The sequence below is a fragment of the Tamandua tetradactyla genome, chromosome 1 (assembly GCF_023851605.1).
Source record: "Tamandua tetradactyla isolate mTamTet1 chromosome 1, mTamTet1.pri, whole genome shotgun sequence".
NCBI classification, from domain to species: domain Eukaryota; kingdom Metazoa; phylum Chordata; class Mammalia; order Pilosa; family Myrmecophagidae; genus Tamandua; species Tamandua tetradactyla.
This window is the reverse complement of record NC_135327.1, coordinates 2,929,245-2,944,501: the sequence shown is the minus strand read 5'-3', so window position 1 is coordinate 2,944,501 and position 15,257 is coordinate 2,929,245. Positions and strand designations below refer to the sequence as shown.

General features: G+C 51.2%; 2 long non-coding RNA genes across 4 annotated transcripts; both read right to left on the bottom strand.

Moving 5' to 3' along the window:
- Nucleotides 1-1,233: 1,233 nt before the first annotated feature.
- LOC143683178 (uncharacterized) lies at nucleotides 1,234-3,637 on the bottom strand. Its single transcript, XR_013175415.1, has 3 exons — nucleotides 3,351-3,637; nucleotides 2,527-2,984; nucleotides 1,234-1,423 (listed from the first exon to the last, which is right to left on the bottom strand). It is a non-coding gene; the product is annotated as an uncharacterized LOC143683178 (long non-coding RNA).
- Nucleotides 3,638-6,376: 2,739 nt separating this feature from the next.
- Nucleotides 6,377-14,650, bottom strand: LOC143688755 (uncharacterized). 3 transcript variants are annotated; one of them, XR_013178267.1, is made up of 4 exons: nucleotides 14,461-14,650; nucleotides 13,979-14,053; nucleotides 8,719-8,786; nucleotides 6,377-7,703 (listed from the first exon to the last, which is right to left on the bottom strand). It is a non-coding gene; the product is annotated as an uncharacterized LOC143688755 (long non-coding RNA). The 3 variants fall into 3 exon arrangements; XR_013178270.1 differs by lacking the exon at nucleotides 14,461-14,650 and adding an exon at nucleotides 14,142-14,441 and having other exon boundaries at nucleotides 13,962-14,053; XR_013178269.1 differs by lacking the exon at nucleotides 14,461-14,650 and adding an exon at nucleotides 14,142-14,441.
- Nucleotides 14,651-15,257: the final 607 nt, after the last annotated feature.

The following is a 15,257-nucleotide window of genomic DNA, read 5'->3' as shown; positions in this document are numbered from 1 at the left end:
GTGAGATACGGGTCCTCTTTCATTCTTTTGCATATGGATATCCAATTCTCTAGTCACCATTTATTGAAGAGACTGTTCTGTCCCAAATGAGTTGGTTGACTGCCTTATCAAAGATCAAATGTCCATAGATGAGAGAGGGTCTAGATCTGAGCACGCTATTTGATTTCATTGGTCAATATATCTATCTTTATGCCAGTACCATGCTGTTTGTTTTGACCACTGTGACTTCATAATATGCCTTAAAGTCAGGCAGCTACCGCCGACTTCTAATGGTCCACAGATTTGGGGTACTTTTAAACATAAAGATCAAGAACTAGAGCTTCCCAGCCTCGTCAGTACCTTTCCCTGGCTGATTTTGCTTGTTTCTGAACTCGCAGCGGCGTCACGCAGCCCGCGTTCTTTTGGGTCACACTTCTTTGTTCCACGTCGTGGTTGTCACCACACCCTCCCACCAGCTCCTCCGCAAATGAGACTGTGGGGCCCCCTCACTCTGCCCCCCTGGCGAGTTTCCATGTGCCCCCATGGGGGGAGTGGTGAGTGCCCCCAGCAGAGGTGAGCAGCTGGGGTCTGAGAGACTGAGTCCTGCCCGCCCAGCACACCTAACCCCGAGACCCCCCCATTCCTTACCAGTGACTGACCTTTCACTGGGCACCCCCTTCGGACTGCACCCTCTGCTTGAGCTTTCTGCCCCTGCCTGTCACATTTGATTTTCATGCCCACTCTTCCTGCTTGACAGGTGAAGAAAGCAGAGCCCAGAGAGGTTAAGTAATTTATTCAAGGTTACACAGGCCAAGAAAACAAGAAATAAAGACTAAAAACCTACTGGTATTTTAAATAAATAAAAATAAAACCACTGGATTGATTCCAAAGTCCAAGGCAGGGTGGTATCAGTACTCGGTACTTCTCAGCATCTTTCACATACGCTCCTGGGCTTTGCAGAGCAGGGGAAATAACAGCAGCCATCTTTACCCACGCTCCTTCCCTGACTCGGGCATTTGAGGCAAAGACTGGCAATGAGCCTCCTCTGTCGGCGGCGCTTGCCCTCTCTCCTGGTAGGGGAGCCCCAGTTTTTAGGTGGGCCCACGGCCCCTGATAGCCCACCTTCCTGCAGCTGTTGGTGTGGCCAGGCGACTCAGGTTCTGCACGCGGGTGTTGCACCAGGGTCCTGCACGAGGGTGTTGCACCAGGGTCCTGCACGTGGGTGTTGCACCAGGGTCCTGCACGCAGGTGTTGCACGCAGGTCCTGCACGCGGGTGTTGCACGCGGGTCCTGAGTTCTGTGCCCAGGCCGGGGCTGAGCAGGCAGCCTGCAATGCCTGCTGAAGGCTCACAGGGTCCATGAGGTCAGATGCTCTCTGCTCTCCTGGAGCTCCATGAGGGGGAGACCGAAGCAAAAACCGGAATTCCGGAGGGGTAAGCCCTACCTAAGAAATATCACGGACACTCGCAGCCACGCACCAGGGGGACTTAAGGCCTCCCGCCAGTCCTCCTGCAGTGACCTGACTCGGCGAGGTGTTTAGTGGCAGCCAGCAGAGGTGGAGGCGGGGGAGCGAAGGTGAGCGAAGGTGAGCGATGTGGGGGCGATTGAGAGAAGGCCCATGGGCCAGAAAACAAAGGGGAATGGGGCGGGGGGGGGGGGACGAAGGAGGGGGGTGGAACCAGACCAGCCCCTGACCTCGCAGTCTGTACTCAGGAGTTCAGGCTGCTTCCTGAGGGCAGTGGTGAGCCATGGAAGGCTCAGGAGCAGGGCAGGGACGCACAACAGACGCTGCTATCTACTGAGCACTTGTGCACAGGGCCAGACTTTTCTCTCGGCTCTCGTGTGCTCATTTAGTGTAATATTTGCAACGACACTGCTCATTAGTTTCTGCGGACTATGAACAAGTAACTCAGCCATCTTGTGCCTCGGCTTCCTGGTAACATGAGCGGCTGGCACTTGCACGCATTGCCCTTTTAATGTGAAAAAGCAGAAGCCCTGAGATGAATCAAGTTGCCTGAGGTCACACAGCTAATGGGCAGCAGGACGGATGGACCGAGGGCAGGAAGGGGTCACGGGTGAGTCAGGGAGGTGCGGCGTCACCCCAGGAGCTGTGGGGCGGCCTGTCGGCACCCACAGAGCACCGTGGCTCTCGGTGGCTGGTGCTGTGCACACCAGTCGCCAAGAGTGTTCAGTATCACCTGCTGTCACGGCTTATACGTGTGTCCCTAACACTTGCATAAAGTGGTATACTAAATGTTAACTTCTGCAAGCCCCTTTTTTCGCACCTCACATCTTTAAGAACTAACTGGATCTAGTTCACTCCTTTTAAGCCTCACTGGTATTTCACTCTGGGAATAGGTCATAGGTTTATCTGCCCATGTCCTCTAATGCCTGTTCAGTCGGCTCCGCTTTGGGTGGATCCTGAGCACAGATGCCGCATGCTAGAGTTTCCTGGGGTGCATGTCGAGAGCTGTAACCACTGGCCACGTGAGTTTTAGCAATTCCCAAATGGCAGCGACACGAGTTCTCATGTCCACACTTCCTCACCTGTAATAGTGATGATGATAACAAATCACACTCAGTGTGGACATGTGCCAGGCACCTCTCTAAACATCTAACGTGAAATAATTCTTTAGTCCTTCGGGAAACTTTGAGATAGGGGCTCTTCTCATCCCCCTTTGAGCAGAGAGGTAAAGCAACTGCCTCAAGCTCACCCAGCAGGAAGGCAGAGCCAGGCAAGAACCCAGACGCTGGTTCTCGAGCCCAGGCCGTGACCTACACTCTGGGGCTTTCGGATTGTTAACTCCCTGCCCGTCGCAGCAGGGAACGGCCCTTCTGTTCCAGCTGGCCCTGCCTGCTGAAGAGGGCCCCGGGGTTGCCCCGTCCTCTTGCCCACTGGTCAGACATCCCCTCTGGGAAAATGTCTCTTTGTAGCCTTGGCCGCCCCCAAGTGTCTCCTCTTCAGAGCAAACGCTCCTGCAGGCCAGAGCCCGGGGACCTGGCACCTGGGGTGGGGGTGACGTTTGATGAAAGCGTTGGGGATGGAACCGGCATGTCTCCGGTCCTCCCTTCCTCCCAGGATCTGCTTAAACCATTGCCCTCCCCCATCCCACCCTGCGCCCAGCACTGGGCTTCCAAGCTGTCCCTCAGACCCCGCACCCCTACATGCTCTGGCTCTCATCCACCCCCCGGACCTCAGCTTGTTCAGCTCGTCCCTTCCTTGTTTCTCATGGACCTCGGTGGCTCTCCCCCCCCCCCCGGGGCCCCCCACCCTGTCACTTCTGGGGTTTCTTACCCCGTCTTCCACCCCCCAGCTGACAACTGTCCTCTCTTGACTCTGAGTCAGCCTGAGAGCCGAGCCCCAGACCCACCAGCCGCTTGGCGCAGCGCCTCCTTCCCCAGCAAGCTTCTCACCTGCCAAAGGGGGATGATAAAAGCACTTATTTCACGGGGGTCGTAATGAGGTTGCCATGCGGGGCTTAGAAAGCCCCTAGGGGACAGGAACCGCAGTTTGGGGGAAGGTCCTGCCTGGTGATCGGGAGCTCGTGGTGGGCTGGGGCACACCCTACACCAAAGCCCGGCTTGCTGTGTGACCCGCGGCAGAGAACTGATCTCTCTGAGCCTCAGTTTCCCCATCTACCGAGTTCTTTAGAATGCCTTTGCTGGGAGAAAGAGCTAATTAAACTCAAACTGACTCGACAGTGACAGGCTGTCCCAGCTCCCCTCCCAGGATGTCCAGGTGAGCAGGCACAGGTAGGCTCTGCCTGCAGCCCAGGGATGTCCTCAAGGACACAGGTTCCCTCTGTCTCCCCGCTCTGGCGTTGGCAGGGTTGCTTCCTTCTCAGACTGGCTCCCCCAGGACCACAGAGTGCCACCGGGGCTGCAGGGATCTGGGAACTCCCACTCAAGGGCAGAGAGAACAAGGGTTCCCTCCCAGGCCCCCACCCAGGGCAGCGAGCGGAGCCTGCCAGTAGCTCCCACTGGCCGCAAGTGGGTCACATGCCCGTTTCCAAACCAACCTCGGGCAGGGGGCACACCTTGGCCTAGAGTCAGGGACTCCAAGGCCTTGGGGCTGGAACGACTGGCCACCAGCCCTGCCTCCCAGGGTTGCTGGGGGGATGAAATGAGATGGCACTTGCAGAGCTTAGCACACAGTAGGTGCTCAACAAAGAGTAGTTCTTATTACCAGCAGCAGGGCAGCCTTTGGGGGCTCTGGCACCAGCCAGACTTCAGGTAGACAGCTCTTCCCTTCTTAGCTCTGCCTTGGGGCAGCACGCCATTTCAACTCGATGAAATGGGAGTGGAAAGTGCACTGTCCCGTGCAATTGTGTGTGGCAAATAATTAATGCTCAAAACCCACCAATGGTGCATTTTTTGGCCTCCCCAGTGCTGATTTCGGTGCCCTTTCCCCATGCCCAGTGGCTGGGGTTCATGTGAAGGAGACTCCTCTCTGGCCTGGCGTGGGCACGGCCTCCTCTACCAGACTCCTGCGGCCCTCTGGCCAGCACCACGGATTTGGAGCAGCGTGGGACCTGCTGGGACCAGCGACAAAGTTCATGAACTTTACTGGATTTGCCGGGCTGAGTGGGCAGGCTGGAGGGGAGCAGCCAGGGGGCCTCTGGTCACCCCTGGGATGAGTGTGCTCGAGAGTGAAGCCAGCGGAGAGGAAAGCAGAGACGAGACAGGGAGAAAGGCCTGTTGGACTGCTGTGCTCCTAGATCCAGCCTTTCTTGAACGAGAGCCACCGTTACCTTACAGGAATGAACAAATCCCCTCTGGGGATTAAGTTAGCTTGAGGCGAGGCTGCAGAGTCCAGCGCAGCCCAGCTGAGGTGGGGAGTCAGAAAGGAGGAAGTCCTGGGAGGCGGGACTCTGCTGCCTGAGCCCAGGTGATGTGCCCTGAGATTGCCCCGATGTGCATAAAAGAGAACTCCAGGAGGATCTGGAGTTAAAAGAGGAAGCTTCCCCTTCTCCCCTTTCTACCACCTCCCCTGAGGTTGCCACACAGTGCATGAGCATCCCCCCACACCCTTTCTCCATGTCTGTAACAAACACATCTACACAGAGAGGAAAATTTTTACAAAAGTGGAATCATACTCTGCATTTTCAGTTCAAATGCCACCTCCTCCAAGAAGCCCTCCCTGACCACCCCCTCTAAAAGACCTCCACCTCCATCATACTCTCTGGTATCACAAGCAGAAATCACCTTATTTTGTCTTCTTGCACACTGTCTCTTCTACGAGAACATCAGCTCTAGGAGTGCAGGGACTTTTGCCTACTTGTCATACTGTGTTCCCAGAGAGTGAACAGAGCTTGCCTAAGTACCCAATGCCTATTTATTGAGTAAATGTCAATCTGTAGGTGGTTCCTGTGTTTTAACCGAACAATGTCATCACACCCTTTCAAGATACTAGGTATGGACATGCCTCAATCTTTGGACAACTGTGTGGAATTCCATTGATTGGACGGGTTTGTTTTCCAAACTGCCGAACAACTGTGAGTGAAATAAATGGCCAAATGGTCCAGGGTCGGGGGAGCGGGTCTTCTCCCCACCCCCAGAAGAGAGCAGGGCAGGGCAGGAGAACCTACCCACCTTTTACAGGCTCGTCCTGGCTCACAGGGAGAGAACATGAGCAAACACGAGTGACTATGTTCACACAGGAATTTCCCACACAAAAACATTTCTCAAAGACACAAAGACCAGGACAGGCTAACAACTCACTGATTTCCCCAGTGCCGGAGGATGTTTATTTAGGTCCCCATCCCCAAATGGAATTGTCTTTTAAAAATTTTCTGATTACAAAAGTAGTATTGGCACGTCATTTATTTTTAAAAATCAGGCAATACAGGAAAGCATGGAGAAGAGAGTGGAACACAATCATAAGTTTAGGGCATTGTGTAAATCACCTCACAATTTTTTCCAGCGCATTGTTTACGTACATACCTCGACACCACGGTGAGTTTGCGCTATTTTCTCATTCAATAGTAACAGCTAGGATGTACTGGGTACTTCCAACGCACACTCTAGTGGCTCTGTGCGTATTCATTCATTTTACCTTCTCACGGTCTTGTACAATATGCGCTATTAGTAACCCCATTTTATAGACGCAGAAACCAAGGCACAGAGAGAGTAAGTGACTTACCAAGGACAGCCTTGGCTGAGGGTGGCCCGGCTGAGACTCAGACACAGGTAGTCTGCTCCAGAGCCCACGTCCTAACCACCACGCTGTGTTGCCATGGCAGAGCTCGGCCCCATCCCACACCAATAGTCACAGCTATGAGTCATCATTTTCAGTGTCTGCATTTATTCTTCTATTATGAGATAATGGGATTTTTTTCTGATTTTCCCTTTGTTTCAGTTCGCTGAAGCTGCCGGGATGCAATATACCAGAAATGGATTGGTTTTTACAAAGGGGATTTATTAGGTTACCAATTTACAGTTGTAAGGCCATGAAAATGTCCAAACTAGGGCATCAGCAAGATGATCCCAGACTCTGAAGAAGAAGGCTCCTGGCCCCTGGACACCTCTGTCAGGTGGGAGGCACGTGGCCGGCGTCTGTGGGTCCCAGCTCCTGGTCGCTGCTTTCAGCTTCTGACTCCAGCGGCTTCCTGTCGTCCTCAGGTCCTCTCCTAGCTTCTCGGCAGCAAACTCTGGATATCATCTCTTTGCTTAGCATCTCCTGGGAAGTTTTCTGTCTCCAAGTGTCTGTGCTTTCTCCAAAATACCTCCCTCTTAAAGGACTCCAGTGGGCGGACTAAAGGCCACCTTGGCTGGGTGGGGTCCCATCCCCATGGAAACAATCTGATCCGAAGGTCCCACCCTACAACAGTCTGTCCCCACCGCCCCCACGAGGTTGGATTAGAAGAGCATGGCTTTTCTGGGGTACATGACAGTTTGGAACCAGCACACCCCTATTAGGAAACAGAGAGAAATTTTCCTTTGGGACCTAAAATGAGGTAGAAATATCATGATTAGATGTCCCCACCCAGGAGAAGTAATAAAGGGGCTCGGCACCAATTTGAAGCCAGCACCCCATTAGGCCTTTGTACTGCCTGCGGAGTTGACCTTCTTTGGTAAACACCTATAAAATCCCCATTAATGTGCCAGGCATGGTTCTAACCACTGCACAAATATTGACTCATTTAATACAGAAACAACAGCCTGAAATAGGCAGCAGGGAAACTGAGGCACCTGGACGGAGGTGGTCAGTGGCACGCCAGGACCTGCACTCTGGGCTCTGGGCGCTGGCATTGGAGTCCTCAACCCCCACATCGAGGGCACCCCCCTGCCCACCCCAAGCCAGGCCAGCCAGGGGTGCTGGAGGCAGGTTCAATGAGGGGCGGGGGCAGCGCGGTGGCCAGCTCAGCTGTCCCACGGAGTTTTCAATAAGAGCCAAAGGACAGGAAACCCCACAGGAACAGATGCTGGAAGGGACTTTCCTCAGCTCTTGCTGAGGTCCCCGGCGGGTGTGAGACGCCCTGGCTGGAAAGAGGCAGGTCAGGCGGGGAGACGTCAGAACAGCCACGGACCTGCGCCCGTCACCCGCCCAGAGGGTGTGCAAGGGAAGGCGCGACAATTACAGTGCAGACGCGGAAGACTGGAGCGTTTCCTTGGAACTCTGCGCCACTGTGTGCCTAGCACAGAGTAGGTGCTTCATCCACCTTCAATGACTCACACCAGGCACTGCTTTAGGCACCAGAGTCTCACACAGAAGACAAAATCAACTAGAAAATAAAGTTTAAAAAAGAACCAGGATATCATGCCAGGTATTAAAGGCCATATATTATAGGACTCCATTTATATGAAAGGCCTAGAAGAGACAAATCCACGGACACGGGAACTAGACAGCGGCACCCAGGGTAGGGTGAGGGGAGAGCTGGAGTGACTGCTGATTGTTTCTTCAGAAATTGGACTGTCATGATGGCTCTACAACACGGTGGATTACCAAAACCCGGTGGATTCTACAGTTTAAGATGAGCTACACCTCAGTGATAGTGTAAGACACTTCTCTAAGAAGTAACAGGATGCCATCACAGGGTGCAAGCACCAAAAAGACAAGGAAGCCACATATCGGAACAGATACCAGCTGGGTGGGGCGGGCGGGGGTGGGTAGATGCTTCTGGAGAGCCCCTCAGAGACGTGGCGTTTGTGAGGGGACCTGAGTTATGAGCAGGTGGCTATGTGACTATCTAGAAGATAAGGAACTAGGAGTGCAAAGGCCCTGAGGTAGGGACGAGCCCAGTTTCTTGAGGAGCAGAGTAGGTGGGGCTGGAGCTCAGCGAGTTGGGGTCGGAGTGGAAAGAAGGTAAGAGAGGAGGTCAGAGACATTTGCACGTTCAGGAACCACTACAAGAAGGGCCCTGCAGACACAAAAGGAGTTCAGGTTCTGTTCTCTGTGAAATGGGGAGCCTCGGATAGTTTTGAGCAGGGGAGAGACACGATCTGATGCATGCTACAGAAGACTGCTTGGATGGCCTTGTAACGTAAATTGCAAGTGGAAGAGTGGAGGGCAAGTGTGGAGCACAACACAGAAGTAAAGCCCTTTGCCCTGTGCCCACAGCTAGAAGCACTTTCATAGGCTAGAACTATGCCAGCTCGTCATATTCATTAAAACAGGAAGTCCAGAGCGCAGTTATTTTTGATCGCTGCCTTTGACCCTGCCTCCCCCTTCCCCTCTGTGAGTCACAAGCCCTCTGGAATCTTCCTTACCCCATTTCTAGCTGACCCCACGGTCCTCACCTTAAAACCTGGTGACACATGGAAACGCAGCCGCTGTTGTTCACCTTTGTTTTGATGTGTTTGTTTTCCTTTTAAAAAAAAACCATTTTTTAAAAATTTCAAACCGTATGCCATTTACAGAAAGAATTCTTTAAAAATTCAAACAATCAAAAGGAAAAAACAAAATCTACAACTCAGAGATAGCAATGATCAAAACAGAATTTCAATATATATTACTCCTGTCCTTTTGTTTCTATTTTGGTTTAGATCTTATTTGCAGTAAAGTTGTACACACACAGTGGTTGAAGAGCCAAATAGTTCTAAAAACATAAATCCTCCACTTCACTCCCTCCTCCCATTACCCCTCCCCAAACACAACCACCTGGACCACTCTTAGCTGATTATGTTGGCTTCTAGCTTCACGTCCCTAAATAACATGCTTCTGTTGCCACCTCTTAATTTGTCAGCTTTCTGCGTAATCGGTCTCACCATTATAGGCCGTGAGGACCCTGCCGGCTTCTCCCCGCCCCCACCCCCCTACGAGCACACACCCTTCCCAGCCCTCCCTCCTCCCAGCGCAGCTGCAATAGCAATTTTGGTGGCTTGTTATTTGTTGTTTACATTGCACCAGGAAAATGCCCTTCCCAGCTGTGCTCCAGGGTGGCCTGCCATGGCCTTTGCTTTCCTGCACCACCTTTTACTCTTCTGGAGCTAATAATCATCTTGTTTCCCCATTCCCAACTCTGGCCAGATATTCTCAGAACTTCTCATCAGTTCAAGGCAAAACCCTTGGCCACTGGAATGGTCTTGAAGACATTCCAATGCCTCAGAAATCCTGTCTTCTCGTGAAGAAATCTCCCCTGGTGCTGCCAGCTTGCTCAGACCTGGGCTGGTGACGTCTCTCCATCTGGGGGGCTCTCTTCACCATCACGTGGGAATTCCCTCTGCCTCTCTCTTAGCTCAGTTTCTGTTTACTCATGTCTTATTCTCACTTGCTTGACCACTGGCTTTGGGGGCAGCACAGCTCTCAGGTGCTCCCTCAGGAAGGGTACGTGGGAAATAGAATTTTTTTTTAACCTTTTTATTGTGTAGTATAATAAAGCAAAGAAATAAAAAAGCAATAGTTTTCAAAGCATTCTTCAACAAGTAGTTATAAGACAGATCCCAGAGTTTGTCATGGGCATACAATCCTCTCAGACTTTTCCTTCTAGCTCCTTCAGAATATAGGAGGCTAGAGGGCTTAAATTGTGATTTTATCATCACAATTGATTTTTTTCCTTCTTTTTTGTGAAAAGTAACATATATATCAAAAAGCAATAAATTTCAAAGCACAGCACCACAATTAGTTGTAGAACATATTTCAGAGTTCGACATAGGTTACAATTACACAATTTTAGGTTTTTACTCCTAGCTGCTCTAAGATACTGGAGACTAAAAGAGATAATTAAATGATTCAGCATTCATATTCACATTTATTAAATCATATATTGTATAACTCCACTATCACCTTTGATCTTTCCATCCCTCTCTTTAGGGGTGTTTAGGCTATGGCCATTCTAAATTTTTGTTATTGGGAGGGTCTGTCACTAATATGGGGTAGGGAGATGGAATTATCCGATGTTCTGGAGAGGTTGGGCTAGGTTTCAGGACCATCTGGAGGTTGTAGGCTTCTGGAAAGTTACTCTAGTGCCTGGAACCCTTGTGGAATCTTTTATATTGTCCTAGATGTTCTTTAGGATTGGCTGGAATGGTCCTGGTTGGGGGTTGGCAGGTCATGATAGGTAGCAAGGTCTAACCGAGGCTTGTGTAAGAGCAACCTCCGGAGTAGCCTCTCGGCTCTATTTGAACTCTCTCTGCCACTGATACTTTATTAGTTACACTTCTTTTCCCCTTTTTGGTCAGGATGGAATTGTTGATCCCACAGGGTCAGGTCTGGATTCATCCCTGGAAGTCCTCTCCCATGTTGCCAGGGAGACATTAACCCCTGGATGTTATGTCCCATGTACGGGGGAAGGCAATGATTTCACTTGCAGAGTTGGGCTTAGAGAGACTGAGGCCGCATCTGAGCCACAACAGAGGTCCCCAGAAGTAACTCTTAGGCATGCCTATAGGTAGTCTAAGCTTCTCTGCTACCTACATAAGCTTCACAAGAAGCCTCATGATCGAGGGCATGGCCTATTGGTTTGGGTTTGACACAGAATCAGGGGATCCCCTGATGGTAAGGCCTAATAGTTTCATATTCTTTCTCCCCTCCCTCAAGGGACTTTGCCAATACTTTTTGATTATCTGCTTAATATACTCTAGGATGTATCCAGGCATTACAATAATCTATACAGGATTAAAGGACCTCTTTCTTATTTTGTGCTCTCTGTGTTTCAGTTGTTCAAATGAGGTATAGATGGGTTGGATTAGATTATGCACTACAGAAAATTTCAGTTCCAGATCAAATAAAACTTTCTTCCATTGGTCTCAAAAAGTATGTGTGGTTCTAAAATATAGACACTGTCTTCCTTACCCCTGTGTTCTGAATTACTTTAATTCCAACTCCATTTTTTTAAATGTGAAATTTAAAAATTTTTAATGTTTTTTGCTTCGTTTTGTTTTGTTGATAACTTCAGCACTGGATGCTGGGAAAATAGTGGTGATTCACTGCTGTAAGACAGGGCTAATGAGAACACTTACTCCACAGGGCTACTAGAAGGCTAAGTTAGGGCACAGGAGGCAGTTGGAACCAGGACTGGCACAGAGTAAGTGTTCAAGAAATGTCCAGAGAAAGAAGAAAGGCAGGAAGCAGGCAAGACTCTACACTCAGGCAGCATTGTAATCTAGAGGGCACAGCGGGCAACATGGGAAGGAGGGAGGGTGGAGAGAAGGGGAAAACGCTGTGATCATATAAGTGCCCCAGTGTGCTGGCTTGAAGCAGTCATCACCCCAGAAAAGCCCATTTTTGTGGGTGCAGACACACTGTGGGTGGGGGCTTTTGATTAGGTTATTTCCATGGAGATGGGACCTGCCCAGTTAATCCTTTTACTGGAGTCCTTTATGAGGATAAAAGAAAACAGAGAGGCAGAGACAGAGAGCAGAGAGCTGAAACCAGGTGAAGGAAGCAGAGCCAGGGAAACGCCCCCAGACGAAGAGAAGACCTGCAGACACAGCAAGCTTGCTCGGAGAGGCGTCCCTGGAGGAGCAAGTAAGGACTTAACGCAACGGACGGAACCCGGGAGCGAAGGACCAGCGGACGCCTTCCCGGTGACGGTGACGGGGAACCCGGGCCCATCGGCCTTTGTTCAGTGAAGGTGCAGCCGAGAAGTCAGGATTTCAGGGACGACCTGGATTACTGAATTGTTATACAAACATTCCTTTTTGCTTTCTGGCGTATCGGAGTAGACAGGGAAATACCTGAAATCTCAATGTAACCCACGGCCCTGATCTCTGATAACGATTGCACAGTCCTTATCTTCTGCCCCGTGCCTGTAAAAACCTGGGACTGACCTTCATCTGTACCCAGTCATCCAGTTTTCCACTCTAGAGCCCTGTGACCACTGAAGACAGCCCCCAACGTTTGCTAATGAAGGGGGCGGGTCCACCCAGAACTGACCCGCCCCAAACCAAAGTTATCTGGCTGACCGAGACCAGATCTAACCGCAGTGAGCCCACCCGACACGGGCAGGGGCTTCGCCTCTAACCCCCAAGTCTCCTAGACCTCGTGCCCCTTTTCTTCATGCAGTCTGTGACTGATAACCAGATCCCCTCTGACGACATCATCGGGGCCACTGCGCTCATCATCCTACAGCTGCCCACCGTTTCTCTAATAAAACTCCTCGAATTATTGCAGTTTGGGAGATGCATTTTGGGCCACTAGGCCACCTGCTCTCCTGCTACGTGCCTAGTAATAAACTCCCTCTCTCTCTGAGACCCCGGGGTGTCAGGGATTGGTTATTCAGTGCGAAGGGCAGAAGAATCCACAGCTTTGTCTGGTGACAAAGGTATTCTGTCCTCTTGTTGATGCCTAAATTTAGACATTTCCATGGCCTTCGAATCGTGACTTGTAATCTGATAACCCCCCATAGTTAAAAGCCAACCCATTTCTGGCATACTGCATTTTGGTAGCTTTAGCAAAACGAAATACTAAGAGACACTCATGTTTAAGACTCTAGACCAAAAGACGGCAGCCGTGGGCCAAATCCAGTCTGCCCGTTTTCATGTGGCCAGGGAGCTAAGAATGGCTTTTTACATTTTTAAGTGGTTGTAAAAAAATATCAAAATAAAAACAATAGTCGGTGATATGTGAAAATGATACGAAATAAAAAATTTTAATGTCTAATTAAAATGGAAAGTTTTAGTGAAATCACAACCACGCTTCTCTGTGTCATCTCTGGTTGCTTTCACACTGCAACAATAGAATCAAATAGTTGCCACAGAGACAGCCCCGCCAGGCAAGCCTGAAATATTGACTGTCTGGCCCTTTACGGAAAATGTTTGCCAACCCCTGCTTAAGCCTGTGGGTCAGGGAGAGCCTCTCTGAGGAGGTGACATTTAAGCCGAGACCTGAATGACAAGAAGGAAGACTCGGGGTGGGGGGGACTGGGGCACAGAGCAGTGCAGACAGAGAACAGAGAACAACGGCAGGCGCTGGCTGGCTAATCCTGTGACAGCTTCCAGGAGCGCTGAGTGTCCAGGCGCCACAGCTACAGGGGGTGGCCGTCAGGATTCCTGGCACTGCGGCCTCCGCGTCTTGTGCCAGCCTGTTTTTGGCCTGATGCAGCACAGGAGTCCAGAAACAGCATGCTCAGGGGTTTTACTTACGTTTTGGGGGGCATAACTGGGGATTTTAGGTTCATTCCCAGGAATAGGTGAGAAAAGCCCGGGACCTGCCCACAGGCCTAGAAGCAGGCATTTTGTGGCCTCATGGTTGGCAGCCGGCCCAGAGGTCTTGGCCTCAAGCCCCATGTGGTCACAAAGCCCTGATGTGGCTCTGCTGGAGGGACCCGTGGCAGGGCAGTGGGCAGAGGGGCAACCTTGGTGAGTTGGGGGTACTCCATCCTGACCATCCCAAGGCTGTAGCTTGGTGCAAGGGGCCCCCTCTGGCCCAGGGGGGCCTGCTCTCATCAAGCAGGGAGGTTCCCTGGAGCTGGGGAAAAAAGCCCTCAGTCAGCAAGCTGGCACAGAGAGGACCCAGCCAGTTAGCCCCATTTTAGAGACAGAGAAATTAAGGTAGTGGGAAAGAGAGGAGGGGGTGCTAGTTAAAAATACAGATTCTGTACCTGACTCCCATCCTCACCATTTGCTAGCTGTGTGACTTCAGGAGGTGGCTTAACCTCTCTGTGCTTCAGTTTGCAGATAACATAGGACCCATCTGAAAGATAAGTAAGGAATAAATGAATAAATAGCCCAGCTCCATACCTGTCGGAAGGACTCGATAAACCATGGCTGATTGTACTCACGTTCTCTCCGTAAGCTTTGACAACAAAGATTTCAGAGGGGTTAGCTCAGGGTTTGAGCCAGTTCCTTAGGGTCAAAACCCTGCCGTCACCCTTGACTCCTGTCTTTTACACACGCGGGGGCCCCAGGGCCGGGACTGCCCTCCATGTGGGAGCAGGTGACTGCACGTGATGTCTATGTGACCAGGAAGACACCAAGGGCCCCAGCTCTCCTGGAGGGGTGGGGGGGATGGCATCCCAGTGGTGTCAGAAACAAGGCGCTGAGACACACCCCCCCCCAATCACCGCTGTAACAAATCTCCAAACCCCAGAGGGGCCAGACCTGCTAGTTCTCGCAGCCTTGCGGAAACCCCAAGAAGCCCCGCACGGCCTCTTGGTGGGGGTACTGTCATTTCCCAGCGCCGCCGGCGGGAAGAAGGCCTCCCTATTCGCCATCCTACCAAAGTCCACGTCTCACTCCATGCGACGTGGCCTTTGGGGTGCGGGCTGCCCCCACCCAAGCCCCAAGGGTGTGGCTGGTGCCAGGGCGCGGCTGGCACCTGCCGAGGCCATCGGCCACTCCGCCGGCTGCGCCCTCCCCACGTGCCCTGGGTCTGCCAGCAGCACCCCCACGGCGCCTAGTCCCGACAGGCTGGTCGCCCGCACTGCCGCACGGTCTCAGGGCCCTTCACAGGCCGCCAGGAGATCCTGAGCAAGGGCAGGTCACGGCACTCTGTTCAAAACCACTGGTGGCTTCCCAGTTAACTTGGAAATAATATTAATTATTCAATAGTTATTTCCTTAAAATTGTATCGTGGCGAAATATACATAACATGTGATTTATCACTTAACAAATTCTTTAAATGGTATTAAATACTTTCAGTGTTGTGCAATCATCACCACTGTCTTTACAGCACTTTTTCGTCATCCGAAACAGAAACCCTGATTCCATTAATTGATAGCTCCCCATTCTCTGCTCCCAACAGCCCCTTGTAATCTCTAATTTACTTTCTGTCTCTATTCATTTGCCTATTCCAGATATTTTATGTTAAGTGCAATCATATGATATTTGACTCTTTCCCTTTTGTGGCCTTTTGTGACCGACTTACTTTGCAGCAAAATGTTTTCAAAGCTCATTCA